The 22,674-nt window shown below is 53.9% G+C and overlaps 1 protein-coding gene across 2 annotated transcripts in view; it reads right to left on the bottom strand.

Annotated features, from left to right (window-relative positions):
- The window catches only part of CSNK1G2 (casein kinase 1 gamma 2), a 41,080-nt gene extending 19,759 nt beyond the window's left edge, over positions 1-21,321 (bottom strand). For both annotated transcript variants that reach the window (XM_041467118.1, XM_041467117.1), the window contains exon 1: positions 21,181-21,321. The gene's annotated coding sequence lies outside the window, so the exon portion shown is untranslated. The remainder of the gene's footprint in view (positions 1-21,180) is intronic.
- Between the last annotated feature and the right edge of the window lie 1,353 nt (positions 21,322-22,674).

A 22,674-nucleotide genomic window follows, 5' to 3' on the forward strand; every position in this document is an offset into this window, starting at 1 on the left:
AGAGCAGGTCCATGGTGCTGCTCGGAACAGGGCCCAGGTGTCCTGGAGCAGCCATGCCCCAGGTGCTGCTCCCTGAGCCCCACCAGCCTTTGGGATGGTTCTTGGAGCTGGTTTCCCCATGTACTCTGTGCTCTGTGAGCAGAAGGGAAACACAGCTGCATCCAGATGAAAGAGAAGGGAAAGCTTCTTGAGAGCACAAAGAGAAAAGCCCTTGACACTCTGCAGCTCCAAGTACAGATCACTGCCAATTAAAGGCTAAAAATAATCACAAATACCCCAATGTCCCAAAGGATGACCCATCAGCTGGCTCCCAGTGCAAAAATCCAGACCAAAAAGCAACCAGTGGTCTTACACAGCTGAAACCAAATCCCAATAAATTCTAAAAGTTAAGAGGCTGAGCTTACAGGAAGATCAAAAGTCTTAAAACATCTCTTAGAGCGAGCTATAGACAGTCCCAAATGATGTCTGCAAGGGTTTGTTGTTAAACACATGTTCCAGCCTGCAGAGCTGCAGCCAGCCCTGCTCGTGATGGAGCAGAAAAAGCTGTGCCACACAGAGGTGTCCCAGAACAAGGGGTCATGGAAAGCCTCAGCAGGCTTCCCACAGGAGCCCTGCCATGGCTACAGCCAAGCTCACAGGGTTGGGTCACATCAAATTTCTCATCCATCAAAGTTCCCAAATCCCTCTCTCCAGGACTGATCTCCATCCATTCTTTATCCAGTCTGTGTTTGTGTTTGGGATTGTCCCAGCCCATGGCAGGACTCTGCAGTTGGCCTTGCTGAATTCATGAGTTTGGCACAATCCCACCTCTCCAGGTGCCTGTGGATGCCCCATCCCTTCCCTCCAGCATGTGACTGCTCCACATAGCTGTGTCACCAGCAAACTTGCTGAGGGTACCCTCAGTGACACTGTCCATGTCACCAGCAGAGATGTAAAATGGCACCGGTCCCAGTACCAACCCCTGAGGACACTGCTTGTCACTGGTCTCCACTTAGAGAGTGACCATGCAGCCAACTATCCACCAGCGACCAACCACAGGCTCCAGAGAGGTCTCCTGAGCTTCCTCCACCCTTGGACACACACCTCTCCTCCAAGCTGGGCACAGCAACTGAACAGGCTGGAACTCAGGTCCATGGGTGTGCTGTTTGGAGAAAACTCATCCTGATCCCACAAGGAAGTTTCCTCCATGGGTTTGAGAGGCAGAAGGGCTGTGCAGCCCCTGGAGTCTGCTCCACCTTGAAAGTCCACCAGCAACAGCTCCAGTCACGGGAGATTCAAGCAAGCCTACCAGGACAGCAGAAATTCCTTATGGCAAAGGAAGACTGGCTTGTTTTGGCCCCATTTCCTCTGGATCCCTCAAGAAAACCGGAGTTTCAGTGCTCTGACTAAGGAACTCCAGGAACCTGATGGAGATGGGAGCTCTGGATGTGAGCGTCGCACATCCAGAGCTCTGAGAGCTGTGCCCACCCTGTGAGGATGGAGGATGGCTTGCACCACGCGGGGGACAGCACCTGTGGAGGAGTTGGAACAGCAGGGCAAGGGGTGAAGGGGAATTCCATCCCAGAAATTCCCTTAAAAACCAAGCACTCCTGGAAGCAGCCACTTTCCCAGCAGTTTCTGCCAAGTGCAGCCACAAGAACATCAGAACACAGGTTGGGTTCAGAAGCGATGGCACTCCAGCCTCCTCCCGATCTCCAACCCTTTCTCCAGCCTCCAGCGAGGCAGGAGCCAGCACAGCTCTGTTTACTCCTCGTGCTCCTTTGTAGCTTGGTGTTGGTGTCAGCACAACAGGAAGCTCTTGTTAAATAGTTTGTTACTTAACTGCTGATGCAGGCCCACCGGGGAGCCCGGGCGGAACATGCAGCCTGCTCTGAGAGCCAGGGAGCCTCGCAGCTCAGCCCCAGGGATTCCAGAGCTCTTGGCTCTGCCACCCCTTCCCTGGGGATCTGGGCATGTACTGAGTCCCTGGCCCTTCACATCCCGCCTCTTACACTGGGATAACGTCCCTGCATCCACCTCCTCCCTTTGAGGTCCCTGGAGAGATGTCTGGCTGTTTTTCAGCTTTTGAATGGTGCTGAGAGCTCAGCAAGCCCCCTCCCTGCTTCAAGGCATCTGCAGAGACAAGAACCAGACCTGAAGGAACTGCTCCACCAGACAGGAACAGCATCCTGTGAAACCCACCCAGCCCACCTGCGCTGCTGCCGCCTGCACACAGGCTGGGCAATGTCCAGTGGTCACAAACCCACTGTTTGGATCCCCACAGCCAGCTGGTCCCACAGGGCAGCCCCCAGCCCACCTCCCTGACCCTGCTGTGTCCCTCATCCCCCAAACACAGACCCTGCCTCATCCATGCCGTGCCACCAGGCTGAGTCATTGATGACATAGCAAACACAGCTCTGTCACCACTGCCACTGCACCAGGAGTGTCTGAAGCACTTACAGTGCTGGCTGGTTTTCCTCTCAGCAAAAAAAAACCCAGCAGGGTTTCACTCTGGTGCCCCAATATTTACAAGTAAGAAATCTGCACGGGCCGTTTGTCCAACACATGCTTTTTTCCATCCAAATTATTTCTTGAAAAGAAGACAGGAATAAAGCTGAGGCTAATGCTTCTACCAGAATTCCTTCTAGTGTTTAGAGGCAAAAAAAAGCCCAACAGAAACAACCAACCCACAAAAACCCTGAACTGTGGCAGCAAAGCTTTTAATCCAACATGATCCCAGCATCCTTGTTCCAAACCTCTCCTCCCTTCCTGGCTTCCCAGTTCTTGACTGAGAACACAGTGAGGAGAGTGGATCACATCCAGCTCCCAGAGCAGTGGGCACAGGGCACTCCTGGCACCTCCAGCCCACCCAGTGCCCCATAGCCAGGATCTGGCCTTCCCCTTGCATGGCCTCAGGGATGGACACAGCCAACAACGCTCCCAGCACCAGAATTAAAAACATAAATCCACTCTCAGAGCAAACAACCAGACACACCATCACCTCCAGCCGCACTGGTAACAGAGAACAAGCAAAAATTACTTCAGCAAACGAGACAGGAACGGGCTGAGCGTGTCAGAAGTTACCAGGTGCAGGTACTGCCCTGCTCCCAACACCCCAGGCTTTCACCCAGATATCCATCCATGGCTCTCAGTCACACTCATAAAAATATCCAAGGCACAAAACCACCAGAATGAAAAAAAAAAATTAAAAAATAATAAAGCATTTGTTTTTTTTTTTCCCTAGAGTTAAGCTGTGTCGTGAAGTAGACAGATTTTTCTTTCTGGCTTCCTTTTCCAGCTCTCATGTCTATTAAACTTTTCTCTAAATTAGAAATGTTCTCTTGTTACTGGCTATTCCCTTCCCCAGGAGACTTTTACGACACTGTGATCTCTGGTCAGCTCTAAACCTATAACAAATCAAGCTCCAAATTGTTTCAAAGTTATTTTCTCCCAGCCTCTGAACCCAAATATGGCTTTTTAATGGATTGCTATGAATTTTCAATTTTTTTTAATGTTTGTGCCACGCCATTCCCTCTGCAACAATGAGGAGAGCAGAGTTTCAACAAGGCAGCAAGGAAATGCTTATGTTGAAGGGAGGCTATGCTTCCCACCCTGGAGTCTCCCCCACAAACAGATTCTCACAACACACCAGTAATGACTTGTGTGTGGTTTCACAGAGATCTCTAAAGGACACCAGGTGACATACAAACCCATCAGGCTGCCTTAAAAGCAAAATCTCAGCTGTTCCTCAAACTCCAGCCCAAGCTTCCTAGGCTCCTGCAGCCCATGAGCTGGGAGTGCCCAGGGACCTGGAGCGAGCACAGCGTCCCCCGTGCAAGGGAGTGGAAGCAAAACTGAAACTGCTCTCCAAACACCACAGAATCAAAAAGGAAGTAAAAGATGGGGGCAGACCACCAGTAGCAGAGTTTTCAGTTTCCAGCAGAACCACAAAGCACCACTCAAGAGCTGGTGTGAATTCCCTGCGTTGGTGAGATCCTAACCCAAAAAATTTCCTCCTCTCGAGATGAGCACAGAAGGGCTGCACAAGCCACGTGCCAGAACACCCCTGGAGCAGCAGCTGGAGAACTTCACCCCAGACTCTCACCCCAGCTCAGGGTGGATGAGGAGAATCCCTGCCTGGCAGCAGTATGTATGCAGTGTCAGCTTTCCAGCAGCAGGTCAGCAGGAGTCATTTTGCACCCAAAAATATCTGAGGAGGGACCAGGCTCCTCTTCAACCAACAGGAGTGGGACTGTTTGATGAACATTTGCTCCCTGCACATATGAGCAGAAAGAAATCAACGTGCTATGGACAGTCCAAATGCAGAACTTGGATCCTCAACATCCAAATTCCGAACAACCCAGGTCTTCATATTTTTGAAACCAGCTTGCAGAGTAAAGACACTTCTAAATCTCTTAGCAGCTACAAGAAAAAACCTCGTGAAGCATCTCCACTCCTAGGAGCTGCCAATTCACTCCCAGCCCAACACACAATTTCACTCATTTCCTTGGATCCTTATCCAAAGCAGCTACACCTGGATGGAAAATATTAAACTGTGCTCCACCAAGGAGCCGGAAATACCACATTGGAAATTTCAGCAGCAGCAGAGGAACCAAGCAAAAAGCTGAAAATACTTCTCTAGGAAAAATAATAACAGTAAATACACACGCTAAAATAAGACCAGATCTGAAAACTAGTCTGGAAATAACAAACCCAGCCCAAGTCAGACAAACCTATCCATGAATCAAGTGCCCAAGAGCATTGATTTACCTTTTTGGGTTCATCAGGCACAAATTTAAACTTCCAGCTGCAGAATTCATAACCAGAAAACCCATTGAAGCTCTACAAGAAACGACCTGAAAGGAAGCAGCTTTTTGGTTGACATTACAGACCCCACCAAAGGTCTGCATTTTGATTTACACCTTTTCTAATGTGACTGTGTCCAATGAAGCCCAAGGGCAGCCCTTTCCCAGTTCGTGGCCATGCACATCTTGGGATGCATTCCTCATGTGGGATCCACTGCATGGAAACAGGAGGAACACCAAAGCACTGAAGGTCGTGGGACTGCAAACCTCTGGTTGCAGGAGGGAGTCAGGGAGCAAACTGGTACCTGATTCCCACCTTCCCATCCAGCCCTGCCATGATGCCATCTGGGACGTTACCATCACCTTCCACTCCAGTATCCCTTCTCCATGACCAGTAACAGCCATCCTCAGGGCTGCTGGGCCAGGAAAAGTTCAGGCATGGAGCTGGAAGATGTCAAGATGAGCGAATGACCCAGCTCCAGCCCACTGCCCATGCCAGCATCACTTTGGTGTCCCTGCTCAGACGGGACAATTTCTGTCTGGGGAACTGCAACTTGCTTTGCTCTTACCGTAGGAGGAAGGGCCCAGATAGCAGACAGGTAACCAGAGCAGGAAACCTTCTGAACAACAAAGGCACAGGTTTGCTTTCTGCCCGCGCAGCAATTCTGCAGAATCTCTCAGCAGTCCAAGGCAGAAAAGGCCAATTAGGATGTCAAATCAGTTTCAGTTTTACTAAGCCAGAGTTTGTAGCACCGGAAGAAAGGAAGTTCACTATGGACAAAGCTGAATCCCTGCCTGAGAGACCTTAAAAGGACAGCAAGTCCAGCTCCCAGCACTTCGTCCCTTCCCATCTGCTCCGGCGTTTCCGTGGGACACGCGCAGCCACCTCGGACAGGACGTGACGTTTCTCTCGAGCCCCCGGCAGGAGCTGGATGCACTCAGGCATTCCTCACACAGCCCCTGACTCAACCCTGTGGTCTCAGCCCTCAGCCCCCCACACGCTCCAGGTCTGGCAGCTCTGCCACGGGGTTTTCCATTTAAACAAGACAATGCATCCCCAATGCTGCAAGCTCCAGGGAGACACCGGATACTAATTAAATCCATGCTGCTGCTGGAAAACCCAGCTGCAGAGAGGAACCAGCTGCCTTCCAAAAGTCCACAGGAGTTGGCCAGCAGAAAGGTGTTTACCAGTCCCAAGGCTTCCGCTTCTCCTGCTCCCCCATCCATACATTGACGTTTACATTTTCCAACCAGTCCCATCCTGCCCAGTTCTTGCACAGCCTCATTATCACAAGCATGCTCATCTTGGGAAGGAGCCAGCAAAGATTTCCTTTCTAGTCAAGAATCAACATTGCTTTTAATCCACTCATGCCCAGAGCATAAAGCCCAAGACTCAGCTGCTCCACCGACACCAAATCTGAGAAGATTCAGAGCAGAACAACCCAGGCAGATCTGACTGACACACTGGGAAAGGGCAGGCCCCCAGTACTCACCTCCTGCAAAACCTGAGCTTTGCTTTCACGCCTGGTAACTCTCTGCAAAAGAGGCTTTGCCTGCAAGGAAGTGTCCAAAGCACTGTCTGTATCCCAGATCACTGAGTCACATCTGTGTGTGCTCACCCTGGGAAACAGAGGAGCCCAAGAAGAGCTGCTGAGCAGAGACTACAGAGCTCACAGCACCTTCAGGGCAGGCAGCCCTACCCTGTACCTCAACCTCTGCCACTGGATGCTGTGGGAAAAATACCCAAAGTCTTGACAGTTCATGAAAGGTACCCTTTTATTTCCCTGGGAGGTTGAACAAGGACAGATCGAAGTGCCTGCCTGTCCTGCAGGACCATGGGGATGCAGCCCAAGGGCAGCTGGCTGATGAGGAATGAGAGTCGCACTGGAACAACTGGAACAGGCATCACCGAGCCCTCTCCATCCCCAGCTCCACAGTAGCTTCCAGAGCAGATTTAGCTTTGGATTCAAGTGGCAGCTCTAAGACTCCCCTGCAAAGCCTTTCTGTGAAAGGGATGATCCTATGTGTGTCACACAAATTCATCACCACCACATTGCCAGTCTGGCCATGACAGTCGCTGTGCTGGGCCACAAGAACCAGGCAAGAAAGCTCTGCATTCAGATGTCAGGTTTCTGAGCAGGCAAGTTCTCCTTCTACCTCCTCCCCTCCCCAGAGCTTGCAGCCTGCTTCATAGTCATCAGGCAGTGGGAAAAAACAGGCTTCTAGACAAATAGATAATTTTCACCCAGCAGCTGGGAACAACAGCTTCCATTTCCATCTGAGGCTGGAACACCTCCTCCTGCGCTGCTGTAGCCTGAAATAAGGTTAAGACCATCTCTACCAGCACGCTACTTCGCCAGCCCTGTCCCTGAATACTCCCACGCCCTCAAAAGCCAACACTGTTCATAAAAACAAGATGAAGTGCTGCTCACCTTTCCCTTGATAAGGGATCTTAATGCACTTCCGGCAGCACGCCCGGGAATGGATGTGCAAGAAGAGCTGCCATCGGTTTCCCAGGGAGAACAGGGGAAAGCTCTCTCCCCACCTCCACTGCAGCCAGAGGTGGGCTGCACCTTTCCTTTGCAGCCACAGCCGTGAAGCTGAGAGCTGCCCTGGCTCTGGAGAGCTCCAGCATGGCCTGCAGGACATGCCCAGCTGAAGGACAAGGCTTAGGGACAACCTGCTGCAGGAGGATCTGACAGCATGCCCAGAGGAACAGCAGGTACAAACACAGGCAGCAGCAGCAGGAAACATCAGAGGAACATGCCTCTGGCTCTGAACGGCGCAGCAAAGCAGAGAGGACAACGCTGCAGCAGCTGGGAGGTCACAATGTGCCTGTCCAAGAGCTGATCCTGAGCCCACCTGCTCAGCATCTCCTGGGGCTAGTGGGCACAGGAACACAGGGAGAACAGCGCAGAGCTGGCACTGCTGACACACCTCACCAGGGCAGGAGGGACAGCTGTCTTAGCAAGGGGACATCTACTTCCCAACACACTGGGACGGGCTTATTTCCCAGCCTTGTATCCAGGCCATTCTGCACTGCTTGTTTGCAAAACTTCAGGCTCTTCCCTCCCTCTGTTGAATTTTCAGTAATACAAGAGAGTACACACATGTATTTAAACATTAGTACCAAGTCAGATGGTTGAAACAGTGAACAACCAGAGACCTCTGAATCCCAGTCCATGAAATGAGTTCTTCCCACCAAAGCAGGGGGATGGGAAGGCATCCTGCTCTCCCTGCCCTGGGACAGCTCAAACACCACCACAAGGCCAGTCCACCACAAAGCCTCATCACACACACAATGCTGTGTATGGTACCAATGCTTCTCTCCACTGCACTGAAAGCAGAGCAGGGTCCACACTCTCCACTACAACGCACTGAGAAGGCCCTACAGCAGAAGCCTCATCCTTTATGCAACCACAGTCCCCTGAGGACAGAAACTGAAGCAGGACATGATAGCAGCCATTTGCACCGTGGAGAATGCCCCAGGAAGGGCTGCAGTGCCACTGTGACCTCTTGTCACAAGCTACAGAGTGAGTCCCCACCTGTAGCAGACAGCCCTGGACCCTCAGCCATCAGTGCATGACACAACAGCTCCCTGCTGACACAGCTTTATCAGCTCCTTTATCAATTCCCACGCATGGGAAAGCTGAGAGCAGCTCTCAGACAGCGAGGAAGGGGATCCCCTGCAGCCTCCAACACCCTGAGGTATGGCCTTCTCTGTCCCATGGGACTCTCTGGAGGAAGCATTGCTCTCCCCAGCCAGCTCTGCCTCCCACCCACCCCCTCTCCTTTGGGAGCCACCCCGCTGGTGTCATGGCATCTCTGGAGGGGGACACCGCCCACGGGATAATCCAACCTTGTCACAGCAGGATGAGCCTCCAGAGGAGCCTCCAGAGCCATTCTGGTGTGCATGAGTCAGGGTATGAGCACATGGTGGGGTGGGATATACCCCCACATGCTGAGGGAGAGCTCCCCGTGGGACAGCTCTGCTTCCAGAGCAGGAACCATTCCAGCATCCCACGGGCCAGGAGCAGCAGCAGGGAGGACACGGGGTGATGGGGCCATCCAAGCACTGTCTCACAGGGAGTGCTGTCAACTGGTGGGAGACGTGCAAGAGCAGAGGAAGAACATGACCCATTCGAGGATGTCCTCAAGGGATCCCACAGCCTCAAATCCATATGGGCTCCTTCTGGCATTGTGAAGGATCAGTGGAAGGCAGGGCAATGGGATCAACATTTGCTCTACAAAGTATAAGAGACATTTCACAACCCCTCTCCCATAACAAAAGCAAATTTCTGGATGCATGTGTCTCCCTTCCCTTCGTCCACCAAGCCCAAGCTGGGTCTGAAAACCTTTCATCCACCTGGAAGAGATTTCCTCCCCACAGAGGAACTTGACTGAAAACCAGCACATGCAAGCCCAGCACTCTCCTCCCCACAGAGTGGAACACCACAGTGACACACTCAGGACTTGTTCCCCCCCACAGCCTTTGGACCAGCTCCTAAATAACCTCAGGAGCAGGACAAGGGAACACACTGCTGCCCTGACTCACACCACAGGCCTCCCCACAGCACAAATGGCTGAACACCACTGAACAACCCAGGATATCCCAGCTCGCTCCCAACTTCCAGGGAGTGGGAGATCAAAATTTAGCAGAGCTAGAAGTGGTTTCATTTCCCTTCCCTCTAATGCAGCCTCTAATGAGCACAGAATGAGCAAAACCATTCCCTCCACTCTGCATGGCATCCTCGTGTGCAAGGCACAGGGAGGAGGGGAATCCCAACAAGGAATCTGAGGGATACCATCAGCACATTGCACCAGCCTCACAATTTCTGTGCCAGGGACACAGGTGACATTCACTCTTCTGGAAATCACCATCTCTGGAGGGCAGGACATCCCCACTGCCCCAGCTGCTGCATGGCCACAGCAGACTGCCTTGTCTAATCTGAACCACAGCTTTCCAAGCAGCCATGCATGAGAAAACCCCCTCTGTTCCTGGAGAGCCCAGGCCACCAGGGAGAGCAGATGATGTCAGGGGTGGATGCTGCCCTTGCAAATTCTTTACATGACACACAAGGTGGGACACCCCAGAAGAAACCCCATTTGCTCTCCTGTTTTGGCATCCACACCATATGGGGCTCCCAGGGCTGGACACACACCTCCTCCTCTCCCAGCAGGCTGGGAAACAATCCAAGCAGCAGCATTAGCCATCTTATCTTCCCAAGGGCCCTCGTCACAGGCTCCAGGGGCTTTCCAGACCAATGCTCCCCCTGCTCTCACACTGCTCCTTGTAGCAGCTGGCTCAGAGTAGGTCACCAAGGAAGTGCCATTACAGGAGAGGGAACTCAGGCACAACACTGCCACATGTCACACAGAGAGCAGCGGCAGAAGTGGCAGAAAAGCCCAGTCCCCAAAGGCTGCTGTGCCCTCTAAGGTCACCTGCAGGGACGGTGGCCCTGACCACAGGTGTCCTCTCCAGGCAGGGCAGTAACCTGGCACACAGCAGTAACCTGGCACAGGGCACAGCCCCAGGAGTGGGTCAGAGGCCTGACCTGGAGATTGCCAGATTGGTTTCAGATTTGTTTCCTGGTTCACATTTCCAGGAGGTGGATGAAGCAGATGCCTGCAGCCAGCAATTCCCTCCTACTCCTGACCTGAGCCACCCCAGGCAGCCTCTTAAGAGTGGCTGCCCTCCTGCCAGGGGATAGGTGGACACCACCCAGCTCTGCCACTCCAGGGCTGTCACCATAGAGGTGTGGGACTATCAGTCCAGCAGCTCCAAGCAGCCCCATGAGGGGCTGGGAATTCTGTGTGACAAAGCAACCAGCTCCTGACAGGAGAGCCAAAGCACACCTGGGTGGCTTTGAGAAACCAGACAGCTTTGAAAAACCAGAGAACCTGTCACCTTCATCAACACAAGCTGGATATCAGGAGGAATTTCTTCTTAAGAAGGGTTGTTAAAGATTGCAAGGGGCTGTCAGGGAGATGGTGAAGTTACCATCCCTGAAGGTGTCTGAGGGAAGATTTGGCATGGCACTCAGTGCTCTGGGCTGAGTGACAATGTGGGGATTGGTCACAGATATCTTGGGGGTCTTTTCCAGCTCAAATGATTTTGGGATTCTGTGATCACTTCCCATGGGCAAGAGCTGTGACACAGATTTGCCCAGTACCTGAAGCAGCAGGGCTTCTTCCCAGCCCTGCCTGGGAGCAGGGGAGGAAGAGGCAGAGACAACACGCAGCACTGGAGGAATGAAAACCACAGTTTCATCTCCCACCTCCAAGATGTGGGATAGCTACTCATCCCACAAAGAATGGGGACAAGGGGCGAGTTGAGTATTCTGGAAGCTGTTTTTAATGAGCCATACACACACCAGCTACAGTTTAAAGGGGGAAACAGACCCACAAAGAGTCCAACTCAGCGGATTCTGAACAATTCCAGCCTGGCTGCCAAAGGCCTGAGCTGTGTGTGCCAGCAGGGTTCCCTGCTCCTCAGCCATCTGGGGACTGTCACTCTGCACAGATCTGCTTGGCCTCCTGTCATGTGTAGCACTCCCAACCCCTTTTCTGTCAGCAGGATCTGGGTTGGCAGAAACACTTTTAATTGTAGGGTTTTGGTTTTTTTTTCCCTTAACCCATATCCTCTTGACAGAACCAGGTTAGGAAGCAGCTGCACTGGCAGATCTGGGGTGGCCTTTTGCAAAGCAAGGCAGGGAAAAAAGGGGTGCCTGGATCCCGTTATCTCTTCAATCACCAAACTACAGTTAATCATGCGTCCCCACCTCTCCTGAGGTCACACAGGGAAAGGGGGAGCACCACCAGCTCAGCTCTGTCCCAGCCCAGTCCCTTTGCTCCAGAGCAGGTCCCTTGTCCTGGAGAGTCCCAGAGCAGGGTGGGTGGGAAGGATGTCATTCCCACTGGTGACAAGGGCTGTTTCCATTTCTGGGTGGCAGAGCCGCAGCTCTGCCAAGCTGAGCTGTCCCACATTTTTCCCCTCTGCTTTCTTCCTGAGGTTGCTCCAAGCCCCACACAATTCCCCTCAAATGACTGCCAAACCATACAGATTTGGGGGGGATAAGAGGGGAGGGAAGGGTAAGCATCCAGTGGGGCTAACTGGGAAACCCCTCCCCAAAGAATTGCCAAATTCTGTGTGTTGAGACACCAAAAGCACTTCCCTGCTGCACAGGAGCAGGAGCTGACTTGCTGCTGCCCTGGCTCCCAGCTCTCCTCCCCAGCAGGGACAGCCACCCAGCAAGGACAGCATTCCAGGGCCACAGGCAGGACCCACAGCCCGGACCATGAGGAGGAAAGAGTAGCACCATGCAATTACTGTTTCCTGAGGAATAACTGGGGCAGAGGGATGCTCTGTGACATGACAAGATCCATCAGCTTCCCTGCAAGATCCAGCAGCATCTTGAGAGAAGCAGTGAGTGATCCATGAGGTGTTCATCTTCCCACTCCCTCTACTACAGGACCATCAGCAACTCAATCCATTACAGCTTTCCTTGCAACCTCTCAAAGGTATGGAAGTGACCTGCTTATTTCACAGATGGGCATGGAAGCATCTGTGATCTCAGAGAAAAAAAGAGGATAGACAACAGAGATTCCCAACTAACTGGAGACTAACTGGGACAAATTCCTAGGGCCCAGCAAGCACCCCAGTCTGCTGCCTTGCAGGGAGGGATAAGTTTCAAAACAGAGGGACCAGAGACCTACATCCCATTGCTGGTCACACCACAAGCTGTGCAGGATCTTTTCACTCCTCCATCCCTCACACAGAGGATCAACCTCACAACCCTTTATTAAGCACTGGGACAGCTTTGTGGATTAAGGATTTGGTCTGGTTTGTACCAACCTCCACATCAGAAAGGCACATTCCAAAGGTTTTTTTCTCATCTTCCCTTGTCTCCCACCTGTGTATTTTGCAGGGGATGAGAAGGCCAGGACTGAAACAGGAACAGCACAGGACTGACTACAGCTGAAGAGGTGGTGCTGTGCACTGGGAAAGGAATCTTTCAAGGGGTTCATCCCAAAGACTCTCTCAAACAGCTACATCCAGTGCAACCTTGCTGGTTCCTCCCTTCCCCTTACCTGCTTCTTTCAACCCTACACAAAGGGCTTAATTTATAAAATCAGAGGGATCGTTCCAATGAAGGAACATGTAGGATACACCCCCAGGAGGACCCATTTCATCTTGCTGCTATTAATACCTGGAACATTATTTGCACGAACAGACTGTCCTTTCTCCCTTGTTTCTGGGCTCTCACTTCTCTGGTTTGTCCCAGAAATCCCAGCCAACACACGTTCACCCTTCTCTAGTACACACTTCCATCCAAAACCCCAAATTCTCCTTTTTTTTTTTTTTTTTTTTTTTTTTTTGAGTTAATTACTCATGTTTCTAGTCTACATCACCTCTTTCAACCCCTGAGACAGGATACAGCTTCCCTGGCTCTCTCATTCATTAAGCAGCCAATTTGTGGCCCTAAACCCATCAACTCTCATTATGGAAAGAGACCAAAACTTCCCACAGCTGCCCAGCATCCCACTATCCTGCAAGCTGGATGGGGCTCTCACTCCTCTTTGCCTCCCCAGCACTAAAGCTGTGACTAAGACCCAGAGCCATGCTCTGGCTGGGCTTGGCTCTCCTTGTCACAGTTTCGGGCTGGGCCCAAGGGCTGCTTGCAAGTCCTTAGCCACACTGGCATGAAGAAGTTCCCAACCTTTCAGAGCTGTGCTGAGCTCTGGCTACAGGAGTCCAGGCAAAGCCTTCCCCTTGCAAACAGCCTCGCCTGCCTTTGGTTTTGCTTCAAGAGGAAACATGTTTTCTCGGTATCCAGGCGTAAAACAGTCAAGCCCAGCCAAAACCATACAATCAACAGCACAGAGCATGACAAGTCAGGGCAGAGGGTTACCATGGAGCTAAGGAAGTCCAGACTTCCCAGGCAGACCCAGAATTCCTCACCTGCCCTGTGTGCAGAGAGGGACTGGGAAGAGGATCAGGTTCCACTCAATCACTGTGTCCTCACACACCACAACCAGCCTGTGTAGTCTGAGATGTCACCAAACCCTGACCCGAATTCTGACATCCACCAGCACACAGCCCCGTTCAGCTGCTCTCCCAGAAACGTGGGACAAGCTCAGCACTGAACCAGCAGCAGGCTTTAACTCGTTGTTTGAGGCACCCTGTGAGAAGGATCACACTGAAAGGTGAAGGATCACACTGAAAGGTGAGGAGAAGCCATGAGCACCTCATCAAGCCAGCCCAGGGAATGGGAAATCCTGCCATTAGCAGGATCCACTGCATAGGATTTCACAGCTAATGAACCCTTCCCACCACAGACCACAGCGAAAGCAAAAGCAGCAGGGTATTTCTTTTCTGATAAGCTGCTTTTATCAGGAAGTTCAGCCTGGCTGCCCACACCAGCCCCAGCCGGAGAGCAGCTCCCAGCCTATGCCTTTAAATCCCCTTGGCAGCGCAGGACTGGGGCTGAGGGAGCAGACACGCCCTGTGCTCCAGCGCTGGAGCACACAAACATTTCCTCCCAGCCATTCCACACCGCGGCTCAGCCAGAGCTGCCTCCTACCTGCCAGGGCCGTGCCAGAGGGAACACAGGCTGCACCACACACACCTGGACATGCACAGACTTAAACTCATTTCCTGAATCCCTCCTGCTTCCCCACCAGCACTGGACATTCTTCCCTCAAACTTCTTCCTTAAGGCAAATATTTGGAGTCTAACAGGCATTCCTCATGGAAGGCACAAGTTAAATATTGGCCCTAAAACAACAACAAGTGCCTTTCAATGATTCTGGCTGGAGAAGCACTGCTCTGGACTTTGATTTCTGGCTCTGAACAAAAATAGGAGCAAAGCACTGAGCATTACACTCTTCTCCTGGGAGAAGTCAGATTTCAGGCTCTGCAAGTCCCCTGCCAGGACCACAACCAGCAGTGGGAACTGTCCCTGCTCGTGCATTCTCACACCTCGGGTGTCTGCTGTCACCCAGCCAAGGCTGCTGCAGTGCATCCTCTGCACCGGGCACAGGACCAGTCTGAGTCTCATTACCAGGTCTGTGATTATATATCCTCAGAGAGACACTGGAGAAGACCTGCTGGGAACCATGGGTGCCATCCAGGGCATTTGCACACCTTGAGCTCCCTGCCTCTGAATGCACCACCAGCATTCCCAAAGGTGCCCACCTCTCCATCCAGCCATGCCCAGCTCCTCAGTGCAGAGGATGCTCCAGGCTGTTCCCGCTCTGCAGGCAGCCCAGCCCCCAACAGACATGCTGGCTCTTGTAAGAAAACATCCCAGCAAGGCAGGAGAGCAGTCACAGAGATGGCAGCACAGTAAATGGAAGATGGAAGGGTGAGGAGGAAAAAGAAACCTGCACTGAGGTCAGTACACCTGAAGGCTGGCAGCACTTAGGTCCTGGGATGTCATGGGCATGTTCCACATGGATTAGGGGAGCAGAGCTACTGTCCTGATTCTGCAGCCAGAGCCCTGCAATGCCAGGTTTGTTGCACCCCAGACAGCTCAATAATGTCCAGATGCTGCTGATGATCCAAGCCCAAGCAGAAAGGCTGCTCCATCACCCCCACTGCAGGCAGGTCCCAAAGAGCTCCTGCCAAAACCACCCCAAACCAGAGTCAGCTGCTCCAACACCAGGGCTCTGCCCACTGCTTCTTCAGAAAACACCTCAACAGTTACCCTGAGAAAGGTTACATGGCACAGATGTGGTACACAACAACTCACACTCACAGGGTTTGTTCTACATCCTGCTAAATTCAGCATAGGGTGTGTTAAATGAGCTTCCCTTTCCCTCTCCTGTGGACTCTGTAAGCCCAGGACCACCTTGCTCAGCTCTACCTGCTCTGAGCAGGCCTGGGAGGCAGGAGAGGGACTGAGCAGTGGAGAGCTGCTCCCTGGCAACATCCCCCGTGCTTGTGGGAGATGGAGAGCTCTGCTGGTCTGCTATGCTGGAATTCCTCTCCAATTCCTTCCCAAGACACTTATGATGGCACTTCAAGCTGGGGAATCTGCTGGGGGCTCTGACAACCTCTATGGGAGATCCCCTGATGAGGCAGACACCCCTATGAAAACACTGTGGGTTTAAAACCAGCTGCGAGTCACCCTGGAGGAAATGTTAAAGCTCTGAGCACTTCCTATTCCCTCCCCAGCCATCGAAGCCCATGGAGGGATGAGCTCCAGCAAGTTTGAGCAGGAATTCCCAAGACTCAAGGCAGAGACCAGCCTGTACCTGTCAGCACCAACACCTCCTCATCCTGCAGCACACTGACCCTGCACTTCTAGAGCCAACTGCAGCTCTTCAGCTCCTGGCTCTGAGCAGCCCCTTCCAGCACAGGGACCCCACCTCTGCTGCCAGCACCTGAGCCCTTCCTTAATATTCCCTGTACTTGGCAACACCAAAGCCAGACTGACTGAAACCAGCATCGCCTTTGGGATGAGAGGAATCGGCAGAGCTGGGAGCGAGGGGATTCCAGAAAAGCCTCAGCTTGCCCCTCGCCCACACACACAGCACAGAAGTTGCTGGAAAGCACCATCCTCTCCCCACATCAAACCAGGGAAACCAAGCAGAGTATAAACTTCATCACTGCCAACAGTCCCTGCTAAAAAAAGGATAAGAGAAAAGGGTTTTTGCTTTGTTGTTTGTACCTCAGTGCTACCTCAAAAGCAGAAAGATTTTTTTACCTGAAAACATTGGGCAAGGATATAGTCTGCAAGAATGGAGTTTTTGTAGCACAAACACAGCTCTGTTCAGCTTTAAATTAGATTTCCACTGACCTTTTTGAGCCCATCGTTCAGCCACCCACACCCAAGCAGCCCCTCTTAGCAAGACTCTGCAGCCCCCAGCCTGGGAAGAGGAATAAACCCCCAGAGACTTGGCTGTGCTCCCAGGGAACCCCCACACCTCTCCCAGCACTGCTCCTGCTGCACAAACTGCTCAGCTGCAGGGCTGCAAAGCTCTTCCACAGGAAAGCTGCACAAAATCCAAGTTCAAGCTCAACCTTAACCCCTGTTTATTAACTTAAGAACATCCCTCTCAGGGTGACAAAGCCCGTGCATCACCTGCCAACTGTCTCATTCACCACTGGGAAAGCAAAGGCCAGGCCTGCCTCATTAAAAAGCATTACATAACATTAAGTAACAAAGGGCTACAGGACATTCTTTGCTTGGTGGACATGTAAAAATGAATGACTCAAAAATTAACGCTCCTTTCCTCCAGACTCCAGCACCCTGGGAGGCCAGTGAGCACCTTATTTCCAAGGCAACAGTGTCTTGCCTCATCCCAAATCCTGCTCTCACATCCAACTTATTGCCACCCCTGCCCTACAGACACTAAACAGCACACAGCACTGCCCAGCTCTTGTTCAGAGCATCGTCCCCAGGCACCAGTGGATGTGTTTCTGCTGCCTGTGGCACAGGGACCCTTCCCCAGCCTGAGGTCAGCTCAGCTGGACCTCACTGGGCAGGACTTGGAGCTTCCCCCATGTCACCAGCTCAGTGCAAGCCTTTCACAGACAGGACTGTGAGAGCACCTGGTTTCACTGTCACAACAAGGCCTCAGAGCTGTGTTTCCTATGAGCCAGGATGATTCTGCTGTGACACTTCAAGTGCCAGGGGCCTGATGCAGTGGGAAGGCAGGTGACAGCAGGGCAGTGCTTGGAAAGGCCACTGCCACCAACCTCCCAGCAGAACACAGACTCCACAGCACTGGGAGATCCTCCTGGAGACACAGTGAACTTCTATCCACCATCTCACTGGAGCCAAAGAAGCCTATTTAAAGTCTTCACAGAACTAATTGAATTCCTCTACTGCAGGAGCAAACTCTCCTTACTGTGGGCGGTGGATGAAACCAGAGACTTCCTGCTCCATGTAGCATTTTGAAACACCCTGCAAAGCCTTACCTAGAAGTTTCAGCTTACCTGAAGAGCCATTTCCTCACCACACAGGGCTCCTGGTGGGTGCTGATGTGCTGCTGCAGACTCTGAATGCAGCGAGCGGAAGGCAGAGAGACATCCTGTGGTTTTACAGCCACTGCACCACCCTCCCTCCTGCCCCCACTGGGCTGGGGGACCTGTGAGTGGGGGGTCACAGCTCTGAGTACCACAGGTATCATCCAGAAATGTGACAGGATAGGACAGACAAGGCAGGGGTGTGCTGGAACACCTTGGAATGGAATCACAGAATGGTTTGGGTTGGAAGGGAGCCTAGAGCTCATCCAGTTCCACCCCCTGCCATGGGCAGGGATGCTTTGCACTAGTCCAGGGTGCTCCTTTGATCCAACCTGGCCTTGCAACTTCCAGGGTCAGGGCAGCCACAGCTGCTCTGGGCAACCTGTGCCAGGGTCTCACCACTGCCACAACCAGGAATTTCTTCCCAGCATCCATCTAACCCTGCCCTCTGTCAGGGGGAAGCCATTCCTCCTTGTCCTGTCACGCCAGTTCCTGATGCACAGGCTGCTTTTTCCAAGCCAGTTATTAGAAATAATGCATCAATGTAACACACAAGGGAGGGGCTGCCCACAGGAAGGGCTGCAGGGCTACAGCCTGGGCAGGAGTTTAGAATTCTTCAGGAGGAGGAGGGCAGCTGGTGTGAATCAGAGAGTCTGACACAGGACCCTGATGTTCTACATTCAGCTGCCCCAGCAGAAAATCACCTTTTTACCTCCTCACGACCAAAGCTGTTGCTTCTCTACAGCGACAAATCTACCAGAGACAGCAACTGCCAGCAGGAAGCAGAAACAGCCTCTCACGAAACCCCAAAACTATTCCCACAGCTTTTCTAACAGGAAGATGACTTTTCTCCTGCAGAACCCCAGAGCTGCTGGGACCTGCTCTCCCTCCCAGCTCACAGGTACAGCTGGATAGAAGCACACTCCAGGTCACACCATGTCTGGCCAAAGAAGGAGGCTCAGGTTCATAGCTTCTCACTGCACCCACAATGAGCCACCTCTGCCCAGTCTGAGCCCAATTACAGGGCTGTGGCAGAGGCTCTCAGCAAAAAGCCATGGCAAACACACGAAGGAAGCTCCTGTGATGGCACCCAAGCCTGTCCCTGCTCAGCAGCACTACAAGGGAAGAGGGTCTGACTCCTCAAACTGCAGCGGGACATCACAGGAGTAGCACAGGGCAAACCAGGCCACTGCCCTCTGGTACCAAACCCCACAGTGCCTGGCCCTGCAGAATGAGGGGAGGGTCTCCTCCCCAGCCCAGGGGCTGCAGCTTTCCTGCTCACCCCACAACAGCACATCAGGGGTTGCTGCTCACCCAAGGCTGCTCTCACCCCTCCCACCAAGCCTTTAGTGCCCGTGGAGCTGCAGTTCCTGTCTGAAGGCAGAGACAAACAGCTTCCTACCCACCCTGGGCCTTGCAGCAGTGCCAGATCAAGGGCCAGGCACACACCTGGAGGCACCAGCCAAGCACAGGAGTGCTGCTCCAGCACAGCTCATCCCAGCTCCTCCTAGCTAGGAAAACAACGGGGAGGGGGGTGGGCAGGGGGAGACAGCTCCAGAGCACAGCCAGGCCCAAGTCCAGCAGAGACGGTTATTGGCAGCTGCTCTCAGACGTTGTGTCTTCCAGCCCAGTGGGGCTGGAGGGGGGGAGGAAACACTGATTGTCCAGAGCACAACCCTCATGTCATTCCCATTGATCCGCTGAGTCACTCCCGTATTAACAGTTTTGACAACAGCCGGGCTGCACAGGAGCTCTGACACGGAATACAAAACGAGGGGCACTGCGAAGCTGCTCCCGAGAGCGGCACCAGGAACCTGCTGAGCTGCCAGGGCCCGCTCCCTGCGCTCAGGAGCTGCACCCAGAGCAGCACACACACCACGCTGCAAGGGCGCAGCACACAGCTCCATCCAGTGTGCCCGGGGAAGCTGCTGGACACCAGCTCTGCCCTGCAAACCAGCTGCACCCCGTGGATGCAGGGGCAAAGCAGAGCAGCTGCTGCTTTGGCAAAGGAGCGACACAAGTGATTTTTAAGTGATTTATAAGGCCTCACAGAGCTGTCAGCTAACGAGGAGGAGATCAAACCCTAAGGCACAAGAGAGCAGCCACCTCTCCAGGCTGAGGGATCTGAGCCCCCCCAGATCTCATGTCCCCACAGACCTGAGCATGCTAGTGTTGGACCAATCAGCACCACAACCCTCCCAGCACCCCAAAGCTGCTCAGGAGTGATAAAACACTGACCAAACAACGTCCCTATCTGCAACGTACCAAATTAAAACAAAACCAACAAATCTTTGGCAAGTTCCTCACAGCAGCCGAGCCTATCCTGCCCCGGCAAAGGCTCCCCATGGAGGCCTCCTGCCCTAATTTGCAGCAATTCTTTGTCAGACCACTGGCAAACACCAAACGTTTGCTCCAATCTGTTACATAAGGCCCAATTTTTAAACCTGTGTGCTGGCCGTGGGGAGATGGGGGCACACTGTGTGTGGCAGCCTGACAGGGCAGCCTGCCTGGCAGGTGAACTCACACACCCCTCAGAATGCACTTCCACACTTCCAACCACTTGTTGTGTGGAAGGAAAACAAATAGATCAGTTAAGGAGGCAACTTCCAAAGGTTTTACAAACCTTTCAACCCGGGTCCAGGCTAACTTGAACTGTTTGGAACGGACTGATATCATGGCAACTCAAAAGGGGTTTGTGAAACTTTGCTTTTTAACTTTAAAATACATCAAACACGGCAAGTCTTCGTGTTGCCCGGCACACAAAAGAAAAGGCACCTTCCTGACCATCCCCACAACTTCCCGTTGTTTGCTCCCTGAGATGCAGACCCAGCTCCCTCCTGCCAGCCAGCGACAGGAGCCACGGGCCTCCCCGGCAGAGCCGCTCCTCATTTGCAAACCTCAGAACAGCTCAAGTCGGCTCCTGTCTGCTGGGGGCAGGAGGGGGAGGCCACTTTTCCCTTTTCTCACATTCATCCTCACCCGCTTCGCTGAAGGAAAAAAAGCCGTTTTAAATACCAGGTTCAGCACGGTCCTTTCCCCAAATAAACACTTCCCAACCCCTCTGGAGGGAGGAAAGCCACATACAAAGGAGCCAACATCCTGCGAGGCTGGGGCAGGGTGCGGGCCGAGGGGACACGGCGGGGACCATCCGACCCCATCCCCGCCGCCCGCCCGGCCTCGGGGCACCGGGGGGCTCGCACCCCTTCCCCGGGGCCACAAAACAGGCACGGCCGGGAGGGGACGGGGCGAGGCGGCCCTGGGCCCTCACACCCCGGCCCGGCCTGACCCCAGCGCGACCCCAAAGCCGCCCCCAGCCCCCGATCCCAACGTGACCCCCACAGCCCCCCACTCTCCCCCGGCCCGCCGAGCAGAGCCGAGGCCGCAGGGCCCCCGCCGTCCCCCGGTGCTCCCCCGGTGTTACCTCGGCGGTCCCTCAGCGCCGGGCGGCGGCGCCGCTGCCCCGCGGCCGCTCCCCCATGGCGGCGCCCCCGGCCCGGCCCCGCTCGCCTCCCCTCCGCCGCTGCGCCAACGGCGTACGGCCCGCGCTGCGCCAACGGCGTACGGCCCGCGCCGCTCCCGCGCGCGTCTGCGCGCCAGCGGCGCAACCGCGCTTCGTGAATACGGGCCGCGGGGCGGAGCGCGGCGCAAGCGCAGCGGGCGCGAGGTGGCGGCGCAGCGGCGCTGGCGTAGGGCGCGTTCGGGAATAGCGGCCGGCAGGCGGCGGCGCGGCTTTGCGGCAGCGCCGCGCGCTTTACGGCAGCTCCGGTTAACCCCGCGCTGCCTGGCGCCGCTGTCGGGACAGGCGCCGCTATCGCGACAGGGCCCGCGCTGCCTCAGCGCCCTGCGGGCTGGAGGGAGCGGCTCGCACACAGGGAGCACACCGCGCTCTAGGGGGTGCTCTAGGGTCCGACCCCACTGATGGATGTGGCTCCGGTGTGGGTTATCGCGCTGCTGTCGCGATATGGATGCCACCGGCCTCCGGGTGGGGCACGGGCCTGTTGCAGGGAACAGCACGGGGGGTATGGACCCAGTTATAGGGGACAGGCCCTAATGTGTGAGTGAGCCCCGCACCGGGGTACAGCCCTGGTTTGGGGTAAAGCTCCTCTTTTGGGGTACAGCCCTGTTTTGGGGTACAGTTCCTCTTTTGAGGTACATCCCTGTTTTGGGGTAAAGCCCCTGTTTTGAGGTACAGCCCTGTTTTGGGGTACAGTTCCTCTTTTGAGGTACATCCCTGTTTTGGGGTAAAGCCCCTGTTTTGAGGTACAGCCCTGTTTTGGGGCACAGCCCTGTTTTGGGGTGCAGCCCCCATGTTTGGGTACAGCCCCTCTTTGGGGCACAGTTCCCTCATCCCCACATCCATCCACACTCCAGGCCCTCTGGGGCAGCCTCGGGACAGGGACTGGGGGGCTGCAGAGGGGGCACAGCTGTGGCACCCCACCAGTGGGGACACAGGGAGGTCAGGGTGGGATTTTGCAGGCATTGTCACCTTTTTGGGGACATCAGCCCCGAGCAAAGCCACTCTGAGGGAAACAGAGGCACTGCCTTGCAGGGAACAGAGCTCCAGGACTGTGGGATCTGTTGGGACAGCGTGGAGGTTTTAGTTTGAACGGGGCAGAAATACTAATTTTGTGTGGTTTTGGTTTGCTAATTGGAGATTTGCTTAATTTCGAGATTTTTTTTTTTTTTGACATCACCTGCTGTGAGGTGTGCTGAGCAGGACACAGACCCCACTGCCACCTCCTGAAGCCTTTCATTTTCTCCTGATGGCTCACCTGGGGACAAACACTCCATCCCAGTACCCCCTCAGCGAAGGAGGGCACAGCCAGAGGATCATTTCCTTCTCACCCCTTTTTTTCTCAACCAAGTTTGAGGCTGTCAGGGTAAGGCTGGAGGGAGGGGACACCCCTGCACAACC

This window comes from Pyrgilauda ruficollis, unplaced genomic scaffold (genome assembly GCF_017590135.1).
Source record: "Pyrgilauda ruficollis isolate IOZ18807 unplaced genomic scaffold, ASM1759013v1 scaffold200, whole genome shotgun sequence".
Lineage (NCBI taxonomy): Eukaryota > Metazoa > Chordata > Aves > Passeriformes > Passeridae > Pyrgilauda > Pyrgilauda ruficollis.